We start from the raw sequence: 22,531 nt of genomic DNA, 5'->3' as shown, positions 1-22,531 counted from the left end.
CATTTATTTTAAGTATACATGGTAAAGCATATACAAAATATTAAAATTTTATAGACATGTGACTCTCGTGGTTAAAGTCATTCTTCGTGTCTGCCACCCATTATTTCAAAAAAGTCAATTTAAAACTCATTCTTTCCATGATAGCTTCCTGATAAAATTGTCCCCCTTCCAGATTGTGTAACTTTTTCTCTGGAGTTTTCTTTAGAGCCAGTTTATGAGTCATTCAAAGAAATAAGTCCCATTACTTTGTAATCACACCTCATTTCAACCCCAAATAGAATTACATAGCTTGATCACTCAATTTACTAGATTTGGCTCTAAAAGACTTCCATTATTTCTGAACACAAGACTGAAGATGGAGACTTATCAGCACTCAGTATGTTAAATGATTGTTGTAGGCTCTGAAGATGCTTTCACATTAGCTAGGTATGGGTCTTGGCACACCACTCACATTGCGCTTGTTAAAGGCACCAATGGTTACCTTCTGACTATATATAAGAGCACCTCTCTTCTTCTTACTTCTCATCCAAATGACATGACAGCACAAAACAATTTGTCTTTTTTTCCCTTTTGATATTTTCTTCATTTGGTTGTACAGTCTCCTTTCTTTGATTTATTTCTATCTTTATTCATTTGTTTTGCCTCATCTACTACCTTTCATAGCCAAAAGAACAATAGCTTATCCAGGATTATCTTTTCTTTAACTAAAGGGTTGTTTACCTTATTCGCTTGAGTCTTTTATTTAAGTTTTGGTTTATCATACAGTGTAAATACTGATTTTTTTCCATGTGCTCATTCACAACTGAATTTGAATTCTAGATTCCACTTCAGGATTTTGCATTTTCTCTTTCTCTATCATCAAGAGGTGTGACAGATTCAGTAACTTCAAAATGAACTCTTGGATTGATCCAGAGCCACTCTGTTGTGCCAGACACACCTGTAAATTTCTTTGCCCACAGAGATGGCAACACAATCATTCCAAATACATTGGTCCGTATGCTCTCTCACATGCTTTGGTCAGTGGAGTCTTGAATATCTTCTTTCTGCCTCTAATAATCTGTCAGGAAGTCTGTCTTCATAACTTTTTAAGAATATGGACCTATTCTTAATACTTTAATTAGTACTGTCACAGCCTACCCAGACTAGTTTTCTTTTGGAGTATTCTAACAACCTCATGGCCTTCACAAACTTTGTTAGTTCCTTAGTGGTAGGCTGTTGTTGTAGTATTCAGAACTTTTTGGATAATATTCCTCCTCTTCTGCTTTATTCTACTTTGTGTTGCTATGAGAAGAGAATTGTGCTAGAGTCCTAGGAAGGATCACTCACTATGGTAATAACAGTGATGAAGCAGAAAGGGAATTAGCTTTATATAGAAGAGATTAAAATATAAGGTAGCCTTGTATTATAAAAGGGGTTGGAAGATGGGTAATCAGTTAAAAGCACTAGATGCTCTTGCAAGAAACCTAGGTTTGTTTCATGTAGAAGTAATTGTCATACTTGAGACTTACTACAGGATAATCTTACCCTTTTTAGTTCTTTCTGAACTCTGTCTCACAGTTTCAACTCAACTTTTGTGGGTCAAACTCCTCTCAAAGGTGCCTGATTCAAACGGGTTTCATTCAGCTTCACAATTCATTGCTTTCCTTGGCCTCAAATTACTTCTGGCATCCTGTTGCAATCTTCTGGCTTGTTCTCATTCTCTGGCTTATTCTGTCTTCACCAGCAACCTATTTCTATAAAAATTTCCTGGTAAAACTGTTCTCTCCTCTCCTCTCCTCTCCTCTCCCCTCCTCTCCTCTCCTCTCTTCTCCTGCCTTATCCTCCCCTCCCCTCCCCTCCCCTTCCCTCTCTTCTCTTCTCTTCTCTTCTCTTCTCTTCTCTTCTCTTCTCTTCTCTTCTCCTCTCTTCTCTTCTCCTCTTCTCTTCTCTATCTCCCTCCCCACCTCTCTCTTCCTCTCCATCTTTCTCTTTGTTGCTGTTGATCTTCTAAGTCAGTTCTCTTTTCTGTCCTCAGAAGATATGGGTGTATCTTATCTCTACCTCATTCTGTCAAATCTTTCTGATTTTTCACTTTGTCTGCCCCTCAATTATATATCATTTTGAAGCAACTCTACTTTCTTCTACAAACCAACTTTGTCTACATTGTGTGTGATTAGAGCTTTGTACTAAGGTCTTGTCTGTGTGTGTTTGCATTCCAGCCAGATCATATAGATCTCAAAAGTCTTTTGATATGATCCCTTGCCAAGGCCATCATGCTGTTGGATTAAAATTCCTCTACAGATTCCTAGAATCCACATGGTGACTAAAAACAGTTACTTTAGTTTCAGAAAGTGAGATATAATTTTTAGCCTCCCAGGTCACCCACAAATGGTTGGTGCATAGTCTTATATGAAATATATGCGGGCAAAACACCAGCATACATTAAAAGTATTTCAAAACCTATCCAAGAAGTAACTGTTTTGAAAAGTCCAAAGCTACTGTATGAGAATAGCCTGAATCCACTCATGAAAGAGTACTTGCCTTTCACCAAGTATTTCTTAAACATCCTACTCTCAACATTGCACCTATGAAAAACTAGATGCCAGCACATGAAACTTGGCAGAGACATTCAAGTCATATCATATTCTCAAACTATTTTCTCCCTCAGAATAAATCCAAATGTTTTTACAATGTCTAGCAGGGATCTACCTATCTTGCTCTACTTTATCCTACTTATGTTGCTTTTTATAACCAACAATTACCTTCTGTATGTTGTAGCACAGGCCTTCACAATGCTTATAAAATATCTCAAGAGTGAAATTGACTTTAGATATTCGTTTATTAGCTTTCTTAGCCTCAAATATCTTTTTGGGACAGCTATCTATCCAACTATGCCCCATAGATTCTCCAGAACGAATACAGAAATACAGAAATTGTGTTTCAGAGACCTGGGCTGGGGGAGTCTCCAAGCACTCAATGTAGGTAACCTTAACCAAAATGACCAACAGTGCAGCTATGAAACCTAAAGAGATCACCTTTAGTAGTTAGACAGGACCCCCAGTGGAGGTATAGGAACACTAACCCATATACAAAACTTTTGATCCAAAATTGCTTCTTTCTAAGAGAAGTGCAAAAATGGAACAGAGACTGAAGGAATTGCTGACCAGTGACCAGCCCAATTTGGTCCATTCCATGGACTAGTACTAATCCTCAACACTATTACAATCTATGTTGGGCTTGAAGACAGGAGACTCTGAGAGGCTCTCCCAGCATCTGACTGAGACAGATGCAGATATTCACAGCCAAGCATTGCACTGATGTCAGGGACCCCTACAGAAATGTTAGGGGAAGGACTGAAGGAACTGAAGGGGATGGCAACCCTGTAGGAAGACCAACAGTGCCAACTGACTTGGACCTCTGGGAACTCCCAGAGACTGAGCTACCAAAGAGGATACACAGACTGGTTCAAGACACCTTGGCACATATATAGATGGGGACTGCCTTGCCTGGCCTCAGTGGGAGAGGCTGTTCCTAATCTTGTAGAGACTTGATGCCCCAGGGTTGGGGAGATAGCTAAGGGGGCATCCTCTCAGAGCAAACAGGAGGAAGCATGGTGGTGGGGGGGGGGAAGAATTCTGCAGAAAAGAACCAAGAGTGGGCACAACATCATTCAGGATATAAGTAAATATAAATAATTAATAAAAAAGAAAACTGCAGCCACTGTTCAGAACAGCCCTGCTCTGCCTGTGCTTCCAAAGCTGATCATTTATCCATTGACATTTTTGTACTGATTATCATGCTATGAATAATCTCAAGATTTTACAATTTTCAAGTTTCACATATGTATATAATTAAGTTTCATTATTTTATTATTTATTTAATTTCCAGCAACAAGAAATATGAGATAAAGGGAACAATGGATTTATTGTTATTATGTTTCCCTATTTTGTTCCAATTCTTTTTAAAGGCCTAGAATTGTAAATAACCCACCCTATAGGTTTAGTAAATATTTTGAAAAATCAAAACTTCTTTGAATATGTGATCTAGCAATAAATAAATAATGCTTTCTTATCCCTCTGTGTCTTTGTCACTAATTCTTATCTACAGTCTATTATACAGACTTAGGGAAAAATCACTTTAGGTGATTTAGGTGGAGACTTCCAATAGAGTCTCCATATATTTACATGTGTATGCAGATGAATATAGCCATAAACACACATCCACGGATTTAACATTTGATAAGTACGGTGCATAATATGGTTGCATATGTTTATTATTTGCTATTTAAATCTGTCTCATTCTTCAAACTGATTATATAATTTCATAGAGAAAACATACTGCCTCTTATTGATTATTACAGTATTGAGAAACATTGGAATTGTCTATAGTTTTTTTTTTTTTTTTTGGTTCTTTTTTTTTTTTTTTCGGAGCTGGGGACCGAACCCAGGGCCTTGCACTTCCTAGGTAAGCGCTCTACCACGGAGCTAAATCCCCAGCCCTGTCTATAGTTTTTAAAATGTAAATTCAAGGTAAAACTGAATCTTATGAATCTTATTTTCAAGGTAAATCTTATCTTACGAATATACCATGTTTCTTCAGAGTAGTCTTCGAGAAGCAGAATTGTTGAATCATAAGGAACCTGTATTTTACCTTTGATCTTTGTTGTAATATGGCTTCAAATTTATGCTCCCAAACACTAAGATCTGGTATAATCTATTTAAAATTATACCAAACCTAATTTTCTCTTATAATTTTTGGCTTTTCTTATTCTTTGCTATTAAATGAGTTTCTAGTATTTTTTCTATATACATATTAGTAACTGTATATTACTTTTCCTCTACAATTTACCATCTTTCTTATTCTTTTATTCTTTAATTGTTTGCTTAAAGACAGAGAATCATTTGGTCTGAGTAAACAGTGGGAGAGAAAGTAGGAAATTAGTGCTTTGTCCAGAATCCAGTTTTGAGAAATAGAAAAAAAAAAACCCAAAACCCAGCCAGGCTAATGATGATTAGCTTTGATTTTGTCCTAGAAGTCATGAGGCACATTAGATTTTGGTTAACCATTTTCTGTACTAATGTCTAACTTGGTTCCAGGAGGAAGTTTAACGTGGGGGGAAAACAAGGAAAGGTTTTATGTTTTGTTTTGTTTTTGTTTTTTTCTACCCTTTCTTTATTTCCTACTTCCCATGTGTTGTGCTAAGAACAGGTAGTTTGGAAAGTCATGTTTTATTCTTTTTTTCTTCTCAAAGACTTACAAAATCAATTTGAAAGTGCATGGTAGGGGACCTGTGGCTGTTTTCAAGGTATGTTTCTGGCTACCTCTTCTAATTGGATTACCTAGTCTACATCAAAGTTAATCTTTGTTTACTAATTAAGTGAAAAAAAACCAAAATGCCTATATATCAGACTTATCCCTTCTTCAAATTCCAACACACACACACACACACACACACACACACACACACACACTATCTTATTTTAAAATAATTTCTTTTGATTTTTATCTGTTTCAGTGTTTCTCCTAGATTTATTTCTGTGTACCATATATGTACAGTGTCCAGAAAATTGAGTTAGAATTCTGTGAAACTGTAGTTACAGTTGGTTGTGATGTGATCCATCGTGTGGGTGCAAGAAATTGAACCCAAGTCCTCTGCAAGTGCTGTGCCATCCCTGCAGCCCCCAGGTATGTATGTTAGGTGTTTGTATTTTGTAATGCTTCTTATCCCTAAAGTGAATTTCAGTATGTAAAAGGAAGTCAGATACTTGGGAAATGTTATAGCCAGACACATAACAGATACAGGTATTATCATCAAAATTTGCCTATACTTTCAACAAATCACTCAACCCTCTGAAATATCCCCCACCCCAAAGCTCTTTGTTTCAATTGTATGTTCATAGCACATCTGAGTAATGGAACTGCAATGCTCTGAGTACATTAGACACAAAAACATACCTGCACTGCATGCATTAGTTTTTATTTATTTTCCTGATCTGTTAAAGGTTTCAGAGCTGATGAAGTGACATTTCTGGTTTGTTCGTGACACCCTCTTAAAATAACAAGCAGAAGATTTTATTAGTTACTTGCATCTTGAATCGTTTTTATTTATTTAGGGTATGCTAAGGAAATTTCAACAAGTGATCCGAGAGACAAATGTAACAAACAAATGTGAACATTAAAGGCTATCAGTCTGAAAGTAATTTGTTCTGCAGTCACTTATAATGGCATGCTTTTAGTCAAACTACAAAACCTCAGTTGGATCTAATATTCTTTCATTTTTTATTAGTTGAGCAAAAGTAATAAATATCATAGAGCACAAACATTGCTAAGTTAATATTAAACCCACTCCAACCTCTCCCATGAAATCCACCTCAGGAGATACTATATGTATCTTGAATTTTATATATATAAAAGGAACTGTTATTGTGTCAGTGTGTGACACACCTCATTTTCAAAGCATGTTTATCAGTAGTGAAATATGACACTTAGATGACAAAATTACAAAGGGCATCTTCAACTAACTTTCTTACTTCATTAGCATAATATTCTCTGGTTTATAAACAGGATCCTTTTTGGTATGGGGTGGGAAATGGTTGGACTGGAACTGAAGTTCTTAGCCCATGGTAAGTATCCACTCTACTAGTGAACTACATCTTCTTTCCCAAAGTTTTCTTATATAGAGGGTTGCAAAAGCCCACTTCATGCAGGTATATCATGTTATTTGAGTATATTCCCTAATGTCACCTGTCCCATTCCTATTAGCCTCATATTTGCTCTAGACAGTTTTGGTTTTACACTGATATTATCTGGATATGTATGATTTTATATAACTATATAAAGTGTAAGCCCTCTAAATGGGAGGGAAAAATGTGGTATTTGTCCTTCTGCGATTGAGTTAATTTACTTAATGTGATTTCTTCAGTCATGTTCAATTTCCTGTAAGTGATATAATACCATTCATCATCATTGCTGAGAACATAGCCATTGTGAACATAAGTCTTACTTTCCTTGTCTGTTTTTCTGCTGATGGACACCAAGGCTGTTCCACCATATTTGTGGAAAGTGCTGTAATAAACGTTGATGTGAAAATACAAGGTTTAAAAAACATTCATACAAAATGTGCAAAAATTGGTAAGTCTCTTTTTATCATACCAGTATCATTACTTTGCACACTATAACAAAACCATGATATCATTCAGTAATAATTAAATGACTACTTTAATATCTTGACATTTTTAGCAGAGATTTTTATTTTATTTTTTAAAAATATATGAGCTTTATAAATATGTACTCTTTTCTGTCACTAACTCTTAGTATTATATTTTTTATTTTATTTACTTATCCATTAATTTATTTCTGTTTTTTTAGACAAGTTTTGTGTGTATGTGTGTGTGTGTGTGTGTGTGTGTGTGTGTGTGTTCCTGGCTGTCCTGGAACTCACTCTATGTAGACCAGGGTGGGTTTGAACTCAAAGATCCATCTGCTTCTGCCTTCCCAGTGCTAGGAATAATTAATGGTGTATGTCACCACTACCCATACATTTATTGTTATTATTGTTATTAATTATTATTATTATTAATTAATCACAGCCGCTAGGGGAATGGTAAGGGTCATGAATCCAGTACAGCTGTTTGACAAAGTATCAGCGAGTATGAGCCACATGCTGCAACTGACCTTTGACCTGATGCCCTTTACTTTTAGTTTGAATTTCTGCGTTCTACACTCTTGGGGGTGGGGCTATTAGCATAATTGTTCACCCATGTCTTTCTTATAAAATTGTTTCTGTATCCCCTTGAAAAAGTCTTGAATGTGCTACCATCTGTTCATAAGGAAGTAACCTTAGTTCATCCTACTTGAGATTCTTCTCTGTGCTTTGGAGATTGTTATCTGCCCCTAAGTTCATGAAACACAATATTAGAATAGATTGAGCATAGAGGAGTCTGACAAAATTCAGCAGTTTAAGAGAAATGACAGCAGATCAGAGTACAGAACTCCTTTTACAATATAATTAAAATTTCTTAGAATTATAACCTACAAGACGAAAGATCCTACATACGAAGTCTCCAGTAAGAACTTGGAAATGAAAGCAGCAATGATTAAGATAATATATGTACAGGTGGTGCAAGAACAATATAAAAATTGTAAGAAGAAAAAAGTATTATGATTTGTCCTTCTTGGAAAGATTGCTTTACACCAGGTTGATGTAATGTTAATTAATGTAAAAACAATTCTTTTATTAAACAACTTCTTCTGTTTTTGTGTGTAGCTAAGTGTTTAAGTTATTTTATTCCAGATTATACTTTAAAATAAGTTTTAACTTAAATAATTTATGGTGATATTATAGTTTCTTGAACTATAAGACTATAGTCAAAGAATATAAGACTATACTCTAACTCTCGAGTATTTTTAACAATCATTTTTATTGGATATTTTATGTATTTACATTTCAAATGTTAACCCCTTTCCTGATTCTCCCTCTCCCATCCACGCTACCCCTGCTTCTATGAGGATGCTCCTCCTCCCACACACCCACCCACCCACCCACTCTCACCTCAACACCCTGGCATTCTTCTACAATGTGAAAATGAGCCTTTACAGAACCAAGGGCTTCTCCTCCTATTGATGCCAGACAATGCCATCCTCTGCTACATATTCTTATAAGATTATAAATACAAATAACAGAGTTAACAATTCCTAACCCTGCATTATCAGGCTCAGGAGAATTTGTAAGTAATATAATAATTGATCATTAAAGGTTAATAATATACTGCTTAAAGCAAGGTGAGTTGCCTGGACTAACTTAGATTTTATTTTCTAACCTCAGTGCTACCAGCCTGAGAACATGCTGTCATATGCATGTTTATATATGTTGTTTGCTTAAGTTAAAAAGATGTGTAGAATTGTAGTAATATGGATATGAGGTTGATGATGATAAAATCTTTCTACCTGTGCTTAACTTGTAACCCTGGGCATACTATAAAACTATAGCTGAGACAAAGTGATATCATCTGTATCTCTTGAAATCATGAATGACTTTGAATCTTTATAAGTAAAGAACTTTTCTGATTGCTAGTCAGAGTTGCAAAGCACTCTTGTTGTCTGACTCATCTTTCCCCTGCCTGATGCCTGGTCTGTACATCCTCTCTAGGACAATTTCATTGCTGGGGCTGACCCCCAGAAATTTTATTAATATTATAAATTAATAATAATGAGTATTATTAATATCATATTTATTATTCTCTCATATAATACATCCCAACCACAGTCTCCCCTCCCTCCCATCCCCATAAGTCCCCATCAACTCCCCATTCTCCTAGATCAAGTGTTCTTTTTCCATTTCCCCTCAGAAAAGGTACCCAAATCCCATGGGGAAGAGAGCTGGACTCTCAGAAATGTGCACAATCCTGAGAGCTCAGGGAGACCACTATTTCTGCTCATATTCCTGGCAAAAGAGGAACCTGCCTAGTGCCCTCTGGATTCATGAACATATAAGCAGTACGTGGCAGGAACTTTCCAGTTTCTGTCTTTACCTGGAACTGAACTGAACTAGTCCAACAGCTCTCTTTACCCAAATCCCATAGGAGAGAGAGAGATGACCTCTAGAAGTGCAGACAATCCTGAGTGCTCAGAAGAGACAACTACTTCTGCTCACACTCCTGACCAAAAAGTAACACCCCCCATGTCCTCTGTGCCTTCTGACAACAGGACCCAAGAACAATCAAGGGCAGGACACTTTTGATTTCTGCATGCATCCAGAGATGAACCTCTCCCACAAATCTCTATACCCAAATCCCATGGGGGAAAGATCTGATATCTCAGAAGTGTAGATAATCTTGAATGCTGAGGTAAGACTTCCACTTCTGCTCACATTCCTGACCCTAGTGCCCTCTGGATACAGGTACCTAGGAGCAGTCAGGGACAGGGCCATTCCTTTTTCTGCCTGAACTCAGAGCTGAAAGCCATTAACCAGGAACACTGACATACCTGAGAGCAAGACCAAGTCTTCTACTCCAAGTGACACAGATGGAGGCTTCAGGACAAACAAATCCAGGAGAAGTTCTTTGTTCCCAGATCTGGCTGAAAAACAAACAAACAAACAAACAAAAAACAGGTCTACAGGACTGTTGACACACAGGCTTACAGAAGGGTCAAGCCACTGTCAGAGACAAGATAAGCTAACACCAGAGACAACCTGATGGCAATAGGCAAGCACAGGAACCTAAGCAACAGAAACCAAGACTACTTGGCATCATCAGAGCCCAGTTCTCCCACCAAAGCAAATACTGGATAGCCCAAGAAATTGGAAAAGCAAGATTTGGATTTATAATCACATCTCATAATGATGATAGAAGACTTTAAGAAGGACATAAATAAGTCACTTTAAAGAAATACAGGACAACACAGATAAACAAGTAGAAACCCTTAAAGAAGAAACACATAAATTCATTAAAGAATTATATGAGAACATAACCAAATAGGTGAAGGGATTGAACAAACACATCCAGGATTTAAAAATGGAAATAGAAACAATAAAGAATTCACAAAGGGAGACAACCCTGGAGATAGAAAACTTAGAAAGGAGATCAGGGGTCATAGATGCAAGCTTCACCAACAGAATACAAGAGATAGAAGAGAGAATCTCAGGGGGAAGAAGATACCATAGAAAACATCAACACAACAGTCAAAGATGTGGTAAAACAGACAAAGCTCCAAGTATAAAATATCTAGGAAACCCAGGATACAATGAGAAGATCAAACTTAAAGATAGTAGGTATAGAAGAGAGCGAAGACTCTCAACTTAAAGGGCCAGTAAATATCTTCGACAAAATTATAGAAGACAACATTTCTAACCTAAAGAAAGTGATGCCCATAAACATAGAAGAAGCTACAGAACTCCAAATAGATGGGGCCAGAAAAGAAATTCCTCCCATCACTTAATAGTCAAACACCAAACACACAATACAGAGAAAGAATATTAAAAGCAGTAACAAAAAAAAGTCAAGTGACATATAAAGACAGACCTATCAGAATGCACCAGACTTCTCACTAGAGAAAGCCAGAAGATCCGGGGCAGATGTCATAAAAACCCTAAGAGAACACAGATGCCAGCCCAGGCTACTATATCCAGCAAAACCCTCAATAAACATAGAGGGAGAAACCAAGATATTCCATGACAAAACCAAATTTACAATTATCTTTCCACAAACCCAGCCCTACAAAGGATAATAGAGGGAAAACTCCTACACAAAGAGGGAAGCTACACCCTGGAAAAAAGCAATAAAGTAACCTCCTTGCATGAAACCAAAAGAAGAGAGCCACACAAACATGATTCTACCTCTAACAACAAAAATAACAGAAGACAACAATCATTATTCCTTACATCTCTTAACATCAGTGGAATCAATTCCCCAATAAAATGACATAGACTAACATACTGGAAACTTAAAGAGGTCCTAGTATTTTACTGCATACAGGAAACACACCTCAGAGACAAAGACAAACACTACCTCAGAGTTAAAGGCTGGAAAACATTTTTCCAAGCAAATGGTCTCAAGAAACAAACTTGAGTAGCCATTCTAATATTGAATACAATCGACTTTCAACCAAAAGTTATCAAAAAAGATAAGGAAGTCACTTCATATCCATCAAAGTAAAAATAAATCAAGTTGAACTCTCAATCCTAAATATCTATGCTCCAAATGCAAGGAAACAAATTCATAAAAGAAACCTTAATAAAGCTCAAGTCACACATTGCACCTCACACAATAATAGTGGGGGATTTTAACACCACACTCTCTTCAATAGACAGTTCATGGAATCAAATTAATCAGAGACATAGAGTAACTGAAAGAAGTTATGAACCAAATGGATTTAACAGATATTTTTAGAACATGTCATCCTAAAATAAAAGAATACACCTTCTCCTCAGCACCTCATGGTTTCTTCTCCAAAATTGATCATATAATCCGTCACAAAACAGGTCTCAACAGGTACAAGCACTGAAATGATCCTACGCATTCTCGTCAGACAAAGGCTGGTCTTCAATAATAACAAAAATGACAGAAATCCCACATATATATGGAAGTTTAACAAAACTTTACTCAATGATAGCCTGGTCAAGGAAGAAATAAATAAATTAAAGACTAAATTTTAGAATTTATTAACAATGAAGGTACAACATACCCAAACATATGGAAGCAGTGCTAAGAGGAAAACTTACAGATCTGAGTGCCTCCAAAAAAAAAAAAAAAACAAAAAAAAACAAAAACAAAAACAAAAACAAAAACAAAAAACAAAAAACAAAAAAAAAAACAAAAAACTACAGACAGCATACATTACCAGCTTGACAGCACAAATAAAAGCATTACAACCAAAAGAAGCAAACATACCAAAGAGGAAGAGACAACAGGTCATATTCAAACTCTGAGCTGAATTCAACCAAGTAGAAACAAAAAGGGCTATACAAAGAATCAAAAAAAAAAAAAACCAACAAAAAACAAAACAAAAAACAAAAAACCAGGAGTTGGTTCTTTGAGAAAATCAACAAGATAGATAAACCCTTAGCCAGATTATCAGAGGGTACAGAGAGTATATCCAAAGTAACAAAATCAGAAAAAAATTCAGACATAACAACTGAATTTGAGGAAATTAAAAAAAAATCATCAGATCTTACTACAAAAGCCTTTCAACAAAACTGGAAAATCTGGATGAAATGGAAATTTTCTAAACAGATACCAGGTACCAATAATAAACCACAATCAGATAAACCATGCAAATAATCCTCTAACTCCTAAAGAAATAGAATCAGTTATTAAAAGTCTCCTAAACAAAAAGAGCCAAGGACCAGATGGCTGTTGTACAAAATTCTATCAGATCCTCATAGAAGACCTCATACCAATATGCTCCAAACTATTCCACAAAATAGAAACAGAAGGAGCACTACCCAGTTCCTTCTATGAAGCCACAATTATGCCATACCTAAAACATACAAAGAATGAACAAAGAAAAAGAATTTTAGACCAATTTCCCTTATGAATATCAATGCAAAAATACTCAATAAATTCTCTCAAACTGAATCCAAGAACACATCAAAACAATCATCCATCATGATCAAGTAGGCTTCATCCCAGAGATGCAGGGATGGTTCAATATATGGAAATCCATCAATGTGATCTGCTATATAAACAAACTCAAAGAAAAAAAGACACATGATCATCTCATTAGATGCTGAGAAAGCATTTGACAAAATTCAACACCCCTTCATAGTAAAAGTCTTGAAAAGATAATGATTTCAAGGCCCATACCTAAACATAGTAAAAGCAATATACAGTAAACCAGTAGCCAACATCAAACTAATTGGAGATAAACTTGAAGCAATCCCACTAAAATCAGAGACTAGACAAAGCTGACCTCTCTCTCATTCTCTACTAATTCAATATAGTACTTGAAGTCTTAGCAATCAGACAACCAAAGGAGGTCAAAGGAATACAAATTGGAAAGGAAGAAGTCAAAATATCACTATTTGCAGATGATATGATAGTGTACTTAAGTGACCCCAAAAGTTCCACCAGAGAATTACAAAAGCTGATAAAGAACTTCAACAAACTGGCTGGGTATAAAATTAACTCAAACAAATCAGTAGCCTTCTTCTACTCAAAGGATAAACAGGCTGAGAAAGAAACCAGAGAAATGAAATTCTTTACTATAATCACAAATAACATAAAATCCCTCTGTGTGACTCTAACCAAGCAAATGAAAGATCTGTATGACAAGAACTTGAAGTCTCTGAAGAAAGAAATTGAAGAAGATCTCAGAGGATGGAAAGACCTCCCATGCTCATGGATTGCCAGGATTAATATAGTAAAAATGGCCATTTTTCCAAGGGCAATCTATAGATTCAATACAATACCCGTCAAAATTTCAAGTCCATTCTTCATAGAATTAGAAAGAGCAATTTGCAAATTCATTTGAATTAACAAAACAAAACAAAACAAAACAACCCAGGATAGACAAAACTCTCCTCTACAATAAAAGAACTTCTGGGGGCATCACTATCCTTGACCTTTGTAGGATGCTTTCATACCAGGGAGGGCAGGTACAAGATTGAATGAGGCCTGTCATTGGACAAGAAGAAAGGATGGACAGGAGAAAAGTTTAAGGGAAGAGAAGATTGGAGAGAGAGAAGGAGAGAGGCAGCCAGAGAACATGGAGGCTGATGTTAAGATTCCTCTCTGCACCTTTTTTTTTTTAGCATTCGATATTTTTATTAAATCAATGCTTTAACTAAATGGCATCACATGAAAAAAATAACATTATACAAGTCTAGTAAACACTGGGGACAGAAGCGAAAGGATTGTAATAGAAGCTATCATTGTGAACATGCTGTCGTTAACTCGAAGCATTTGCCAAGCATCCTAGAGTGAAAGTGGCAATGAAGCTCCCTTTTTCTTTTTCCTTTTTTTTAAATTTTTTTATCTTTATTAACTTGAGTATTTCTTATTTATATTTCAATTGTTATTCCCCTTCCCGGTCTCCTGGCCAACATCTCCCTAGCCTCTCCCCCTCTCCTTCTATATGGGCTTCCCCTCCCCATCCTCCCCCCATTACCACCCTCGCCCCAACAATCACGTTCACTGGGGGTTCAGTCTTGGCAGGACCAAGGGCTTCCCATTCCACTGGTACTCTTACTAGGCTATTCATTGCTACCTATGAGGTTGGAGCCAGGGTCAGTCCATGTATAGTGGACTTTGGGTAGTGGCTTAGTCCCTGGAAACTCTGGTTGGTTGGCATTGTTGTTCATATGAGGTCTTGAGCCTCCTCTCTGCACCTTTACAGGTTGAGAATATTCTTAAAGGATGGAAACGTCCAGGGCTTCGTATGGCTAGATGGGCAATTATATCTTATCAATAGGATCAGAGATTATTTTGTTGTGTGTTCTTTCATGTGGCAATTTAAGTTCAAGAGAGTATGTGGTGGCTGGAGACTTGTGTATGGTGGCAATCTGCCTTAGGAACTAGATGGGTAGAGAGATTGTTGCCAGGCTCAGAGAGAAGGCATCGGCAGTGGGATATGATATAGAACAAATTGGGTGAGAGGCTTTGCTGACTGAGATGAAGATATTTGCCAGATATCTTGGGGTACCATGGTGCCAGACCTAGTGTGGGGTCAAAGAGAGCATCACATTTATTTTAATTTTATAGCAACAGACCTCGAGCTGTATTACAGAGCAATAGCGATAAAAACTGTATGGTATTTGCACAGAGACAGGCAGGTAGATCAAATGGAATGGAACTGAAGATCCGGAAATTTTCCCCACACACCTCTGGTCACTTGATCTTTGACAAAGGAGCTAAAACCATCAAGTGGAACAAATATAGCATTTGCAGCAAATGGTGCTGGTTCTAATGGATGTCAGCATGTGGAAGAATGTAAATTGACCCATTCTTATTGCTGTGTAAAAGTTTAAGTCCAGGTGAATTAAGGATTTACACACACACACACACACACACACACACACACACACACACACACACACACACAGAAAAAGAAAGAAAGAAAAGAAGAAAACCCAGATACACTCAAAACTGATAGAAGAAAAAGTGGGGAGAGCCTTGAACATGTGGGCACTGGGGAAAATTTTCTGAATAGAACACCAATGACTCATGCTCTAAGATCAAGAATCGAAAAATCAATATTTTAATTCTTAAAGAAACATCCTTATAGAGCAGTGTATATTATAACAGTATCCAAGGAAAATATATGGCATTCACTTTACTGTGGAACATAACATATTTATAAAAACTAATTTTGATTTAGCAGATTAAGCTCTAAAAGCCACTTGTCATTTTTCAGGGCTAAATTGTGCATTTTTTTTATTAACTTGAGTATTTCTTATATACATTTCAAGTGTTATTCCCTTTCCCGGTTTCCAGGCAAACATCCCCCTCCCCCTCCCCTTCCTTATGGGTGTTCCCCTCCCAACCCTCCCCCCATTGCCGCCCTCCCCCCATAGTCTAGTTCAATGGGGGTTCAGTCTTAGCAGGACCCAGGGCTTCCCCTTCCACTGGTGCTCTTACTAGGATATTCATTGCTACCTATGGGGTCAGAGTCCAGGGTCAGTCCATGTATAGTATTTAGGTAGTGGCTTGGTCCCTGGAAGCTCTGGTTGCTTGGCATTGTTGTACTTTTGGGGTCTCGAGCCCCTTTAAGCTCTTCCAGTTCTTTCTCTGATTACTTCAACGGGGGACATATTCTCAGTTCAGTGGTTTGCTGCTGGCATTCGCCTCTGTATTTGTTGTATTCTGGCTGTGTCTCTCAGGAGCGATCTACATCCGGCTCCTGTCGGTCTGCACTTCTTTGCTTCATCCATCTTGTCTAATTGGGTGGCTGTATATGTATGGGCCACATGTGGGGCAGGCTCTGAATGGGTGTTCCTTCAGTCTCTGTTTTAATCTTTGCCTCTCCCTTCCCTGCCAAGGGTATTCTTTTTCCTCATTTAAAGAAGGAGTGAAGCATTCACATTTTGATCATCCATCTTGAGTTTCGTTTGTTCTAGGGATCTAGGGTAATTCAAGCCTTTGGGCTAATAGCCACTTATCAATGAGTGCATACCATGTATGTCTTTCTGTGATTGGGTTAGCTCACTCAGGATGATATTTTCCAGTTCCAACCATTTGCCTACGAATTTCATAAACTCGTTGTTTTTGATAGCTGAGTAATATTCCATTGTATAGATGTACCACATTTTCTGTATCCATTCCTCTGTTGAAGGGCATCTGGGTTCTTTCCAGTTTCTGGCTATTATAAATAAGGCTGCGATGAACATAGTGGAGCACGTGTCTCTTTTATATGTTGAGGCATCTTTTGGGTATATGCCCAAGAGAGGTATAGCTGGATTCTCAGGCAGTTCAATATCCAATTTTCTGAGGAACCTCCAGACTGATTTCCAGAATGGTTTTACCAGTCTACAATCCCACCAACAATGGAGGAGTGTTCCTCTTTCTCCACATCCTCGCCAGCATCTGCTGTCACCTGAGTTTTTGATCTTAGCCACTCTCACTGGTGTGAGGTGAAATCTCAGGGTTGTTTTGATTTGCATTTCCCTTATGACTAAAGATGTTGAACATTTCTTTAGGTGTTTCTCAGCCATTCGGCATTCCTCAGCTGTGAATTCTTTGTTTAGCTCTGAACCCCATTTTTTAGTAGGGTTATTTGTTTTCCTACAGTCTAACTTCTTGAGTTCTTTGTATATTTTGGATATAAGGCCTCTATCTGTTGTAGGATTGGTAAAGATCTTTTCCCAATCTGTTGGTTGCCGTTTTGTCCTAACCACAGTGTCCTTTGCCTTACAGAAGCTTTGCAGTTTTATGAGATCCCATTTGTTGATTCTTGATCTTAGAGCATAAGCCATTGGTGTTTTGTTCAGGAAATTTTTTCCAGTGCCCATGTGTTCCAGATGCTTCCCTAGTTTTTCTTCTATTAGTTTGAGTGTGTCTGGTTTGATGTGGAGGTCCTTGATCCACTTGGACTTAAGCTTTGTACAGGGTGATAAGGATGGATCGATCTGCATTCTTCTACATGTTGCCCTCCAGTTGAACCAGCACCATTTGCTGAAAATGCTATCTTTTTTCCATTGGATGGTTTTGATTCCTTTGTCAGAAATCAAGTGACCATAGGTGTGTGGGTTCATTTCTGGGTCTTCAATTCTATTCCATTGGTCTATCTGTCTGTCTCTGTACCAATACCATGCAGTTTTTATCACTATTGCTCTGTAATACTGCTTGAGTTCAGGGATAGTGATTCCCCCTGAAGTCCTTTTATTGTTGAGGATAGCTTTAGCTATCCTGGGTTTTTTGTTATTCCAGATGAATTTGCAAATTGTTCTGTCTAACTCTTTGAAGAATTGGATTGGTATTTTGATGGGGATTGCATTGAATCTGTAGATTGCTTTTGGTAAAATGGCCATTTTTACTATATTAATCCTGCCAATCCATGAGCATGGGAGATCTTTCCATCTTCTGAGGTCTTCTTCAATTTCTTTCCTCAGTGTCTTGAAGTTCTTATTGTACAGATCTTTTACTTGCTTGGTTAAAGTCACACCGAGGTACTTTATATTATTTGGGTCTATTATGAAGGGTGTCGTTTCCCTAATTTCTTTCTCGGCTTGTTTCTCTTTTGTATAGAGGAAGGCAACTGATTTATTTGAGTTAATTTTATACCCAGCCACTTTGCTGAAGTTGTTTATCAGCTTTAGTAGTTCTCTGGTGGAACTTTTGGGATCACTTAAATATACTATCATGTCATCTGCAAATAGTGATATTTTGACCTCTTCTTTTCCGATCTGTATCCCTTTGATCTCCTTTTGTTTTCTGATTGCTCTGGCTAGAACTTCAAGAACTATATTGAATAAGTAGGGAGAGAGTGGGCAGCCTTGTCTAGTCCCGGATTTTAGTGGGATTGCTTCAAGTTTCTCTCCATTTAGTTTAATGTTAGCAACTGGTTTGCTGTATATGGCTTTTACTATGTTTAGGTATGGGCCTTGAATTCCTATTCTTTCCAGGACTTTTATCATGAAGGGGTGTTGAATTTTGTCAAATGCTTTCTCAGCATCTAATGAAATGATCATGTGGTTCTGTTCTTTCAGTTTGTTTATATAATGGATCACGTTGATGGTTTTCCGTATATTAAACCATCCCTGCATGCCTGGGATGAAGCCTACTTGATCATGGTGAATGATTGTTTTAATGTGATCTTGAATTCGGTTTGCCAGAATTTTATTGAGTATTTTTGCGTCGATATTCATAAGGGAAATTGGTCTGAAGTTCTCTTTCTTTGTTGTGTCTTTGTGTGGTTTAGGTATAAGAGTAATTGTGGCTTCGTAGAAGGAATTCGGTAGGGCTCCATCTGTTTCAATTTTGTGGAATAGTTTGGATAATATTGGTATGAGGTCTTCTATGAAGGTTTGATAGAATTCTGCACTAAACCCGTCTGGACCTGGGCTCTTTTTGGTTGGGAGACCTTTAATGACTGCTTCTACCCTTAGGAGTTATGGGGTTGTTTAACTGTTTATCTGTTCCTGATTTAACTTCGATAACTGGTATCTGTCTAGGAAATTGTCCATTTCCTGAAGATTTTCAAGTTTTGTTGTATGTAGGTTTTTATAGTAAGATCTGATGATTTTTTGAATTTCCTCTGAATCTGTAGTTATGTCTCCCTTTTCATTTCTGATTTTTTTAATTTGGACGCATTCTCTGTGTCCTCCTGTTAGTCTGGCTAAGGGTTTATCTATCTTGTTGATTTTCTCAAAGAACCAACTTTTGGTTCTGTTGATTCTTTCTATGGTCCTTTTTGTTTCTACTTGGTTGATTTCAGCTCTGAGTTTGATTATTTCCTGCCTTCTACTCCTCCTGGGTGTATTTGCTTCTTTTTGTTCTAGAGCTTTTAGGTGTGCTGTCAAGCTGCTGACATATGCTCTTTCCTGTTTCTTTCTGCAGGCACTCAGCGCTATGAGTTTTCCTCTTAGCACAGCTTTCATTGTGTCCCATAAGTTTGAGTATGTTGTACCTTCATTTTCATTAAATTCTAAAAAGTTTTTAATTTCTTTCTTTATTTCTTCCTTGACCAGGTTATCATTGAGTAGAGCATTGTTCAATTTCCACGTATATGTGGGCATTCTTCCCTTATTGTTATTGAAGACCAGTTTTAGGCCCTGGTGGTCCGATAGCACGCATGGGATTATTTCTATCTTTCTGTACCTGTTGAGGCCCGTTTTTTGACCAATTATATGGTCAATTTTGGAGAAAGTACCATGAGGAGCTGAGAAGAAGGTATATCCTTTTGCTTTAGGATAGAATGTTCTATAAATATCCGTTAAGTCCATTTGGCTCATGACTTCTCTTAGTCTGTCGACATCACTGTTTAATTTCTGTTTCCATGATCTGTCCATTGATGAGAGTGGGGTGTTGAAATCTCCCACTATTATTGTGTGAGGTGCAATGTGTGTTTTGAGCTTTAGTAAGGTTTCTTTGACGTATGTAGGTGCCCTTGTATTTGGGGCATAGATATTTAGGATTGAGAGTTCATCTTGGTGGATTTTTCCTTTGATGAATATGAAGTGTCCTTCCTTATCTTTTTTGATGACTTTTAGTTGAAAATTGATTTTATTTGATATTAGAATGGCTACTCCAGCTTGCTTCTTCTGACCATTTGCTTGGAAAGTTGTTTTCCAGCCTTTCACTTAGAGGTAGTGTCTGTGTTTGTCTCTGAGGTGTGTTTCCTGTAGGCAGCAGAATGCAGGGTCCTCGTTGCGTATCCAGTTTGTTAATCTATGTCATTTTATTGGGGAGTTGAGGCCATTGATATTGAGAGATATTAAGGAATAGTGATTATTGCTTCCCGTTATATTCATATTTGGATGTGAGGTTATGTTTGTTTGCTTTCATTCTCTTTGTTTTGTTGCCAAGACGATTAGTTTCTTGCTTCTTCTAGGGTATAGCTTGCCTCCTTATGTTGGGCTTTACCAGTTATTATCCTTTGTAGTGCTGGATTTGTAGAAAGATATTGTGTAAATTTGGTTTTGTCATGGAATATCTTGGTTTCTCCATCAATGTTAATTGAGAGTTTTGCTGGGTACAGTAACCTGGGCTGGCATTTGTGTTCTCTTAGGGTCTGTATGACATCAGTCCAGGATCTTCTGGCCTTCATAGTTTCTGGCGAGAAGTCTGGTGTGATTCTGATAGGTCTTCCTTTATATGTTACTTGACCTTTTTCCCTTACTGCTTTTAATATTCTTTCTTTATTTTGTGCGTTTGGTGTTTTGACAGTTATGTGACGGGAGGTGTTTCTTTTCTGGTCCAATCTATTTGGAGTTCTTTAGGCTTCTTGTATGTCTATGGGTATCTCTTCTTTTAGGTTAGGGAAGTTTTCTTCTATGATTTTGTTGAAGATATTTACTGGTCCTTTGAGCTGGGAGTCTTCACTCTCTTCTATACCTATTATCCTTAGGTTTGATCTTCTCATTGAGTCCTGGATTTCCTGTATGTTTTGGACCAGTAGCTTTTTCTGCTTTACATTATCTTTGACAGTTGAGTCAATGATTTCTATGGAATCTTCTGCTCCTGAGATTCTCTCTTCCATCTCTTGTATTCTGTTGGTGAAGCTTGTATCTACAGCTCCTTGTCTCTTCTTTTGGTTTTCTATATTCAGGGTTGTTTCCATGTGTTCTTTCTTGATTGCTTCTATTTCCATCTTTAATTCCTTCAACTGTTTGATTGTGTTTTCCTGGAATTCTTTCAGGGATATTTGTGTCTCCTCTCTATGGGCTTCTACTTGTTTATTTATGTTTTCCTGGAATTCTTTCAGGGATTTTTGTGTCTCCTCTCTATGGGCTTCTACTTGTTTATTTATGTTTTCCTGGAATTCTTTCAGGCATTTTTGTGATTCCTCTCTGTAGGCTTCTACTTGTTCTCTAAGGGAGTTCTTCACGTCTTTCTTGAAGTCCTCCAGCATCATGATCAAAAATGATTTTGAAACTAGATCTTGCTTTTCTGGTGTGTTTGGATATTCCATGTTTGTTTTGATGGGAGAATTGGGCTCCGATGGTGCCATGTAGTCTTGGTTTCTGGTGCTTGGGTTCCTGCGCTTGCCTCTCGCCATCAGATTATCTCTAGTGTTACTTTGTTCTGCTATTTCTGACAGGGGCTAGACTGTCCTATAAGCCTGTGTGTCAGGAGTGCTGTAGACCTGTTTTCCTCTCTTTCAGTCAGTTATGGGGACAGAGTGTTCTGCTTTCGGGCGTGTAGTTTTTCCTCTCTACAGGTCTTCAGCTGTTCCTGTGGACCTGTGTCTTGAGTTCACCAGGCAGCTTTCTTGCAGCAGAAAATTTGGTCTTACCTGTGGTCCCGAGGCTCAAGTTCGCTCGTGGTGTGCTGCCAAGGGCTCTCTGCAGCGGCAGCAACCAGGAAGACCTGTGCCGCCCCTTCCGGGAGCTTCAGTGCACCAGGGTTCCAGATGGTCTTTGGCTTTTTCCTCTGGCGTCCGAGATGTGTGTGCAGAGAGCAGTCTCTTCTGGTTTCCCAGGCTTGTCTGCCTCTCTGAAGGTTTAGCTCTCCCTCCCACGGGATTTGGGTGCAGAGAACTGTTTATCCGGTCTGTTTCCTTCAGGTTCCGGAGGTGTCTCAGGCAGGGGTCCTGCCGCTCCTGGGCCCTCCCCCACGGGAGCCCAGAGGCCTTATACAGTTTCCTCTTGGGCCAGGGATGTGGGCAGGGGTGAGCAGTGTTGGTGGTCTCTTCCGCTCTGCAGCCTCAGGAGTGCCCACCTGACCAGGTGGTTGGGTCTCTCTCTCATGGGGTCTGGGAGCAGAGAGCTGCTGCGGGCCGGGATCCGCGGGTGTGTATTGTGCATTTTTTAAAGACATTTTTATAATTTCTAAGCACATCAGTTATTTTGTTAGATAATTGGTTATTGGATTTCTATTTGTATTAGAAAATGGTTGAATTTATTCATCGTCAAAATACTGGAAGATAAATATGTATATATATATATATATATAAT

This window comes from Rattus norvegicus, chromosome 16 (assembly GCF_036323735.1).
Source record: "Rattus norvegicus strain BN/NHsdMcwi chromosome 16, GRCr8, whole genome shotgun sequence".
In the NCBI taxonomy this organism is placed as follows: domain Eukaryota; kingdom Metazoa; phylum Chordata; class Mammalia; order Rodentia; family Muridae; genus Rattus; species Rattus norvegicus.
The sequence above is the reverse complement of the archived record's forward strand: the minus strand, read 5'-3'. Positions refer to the sequence as shown.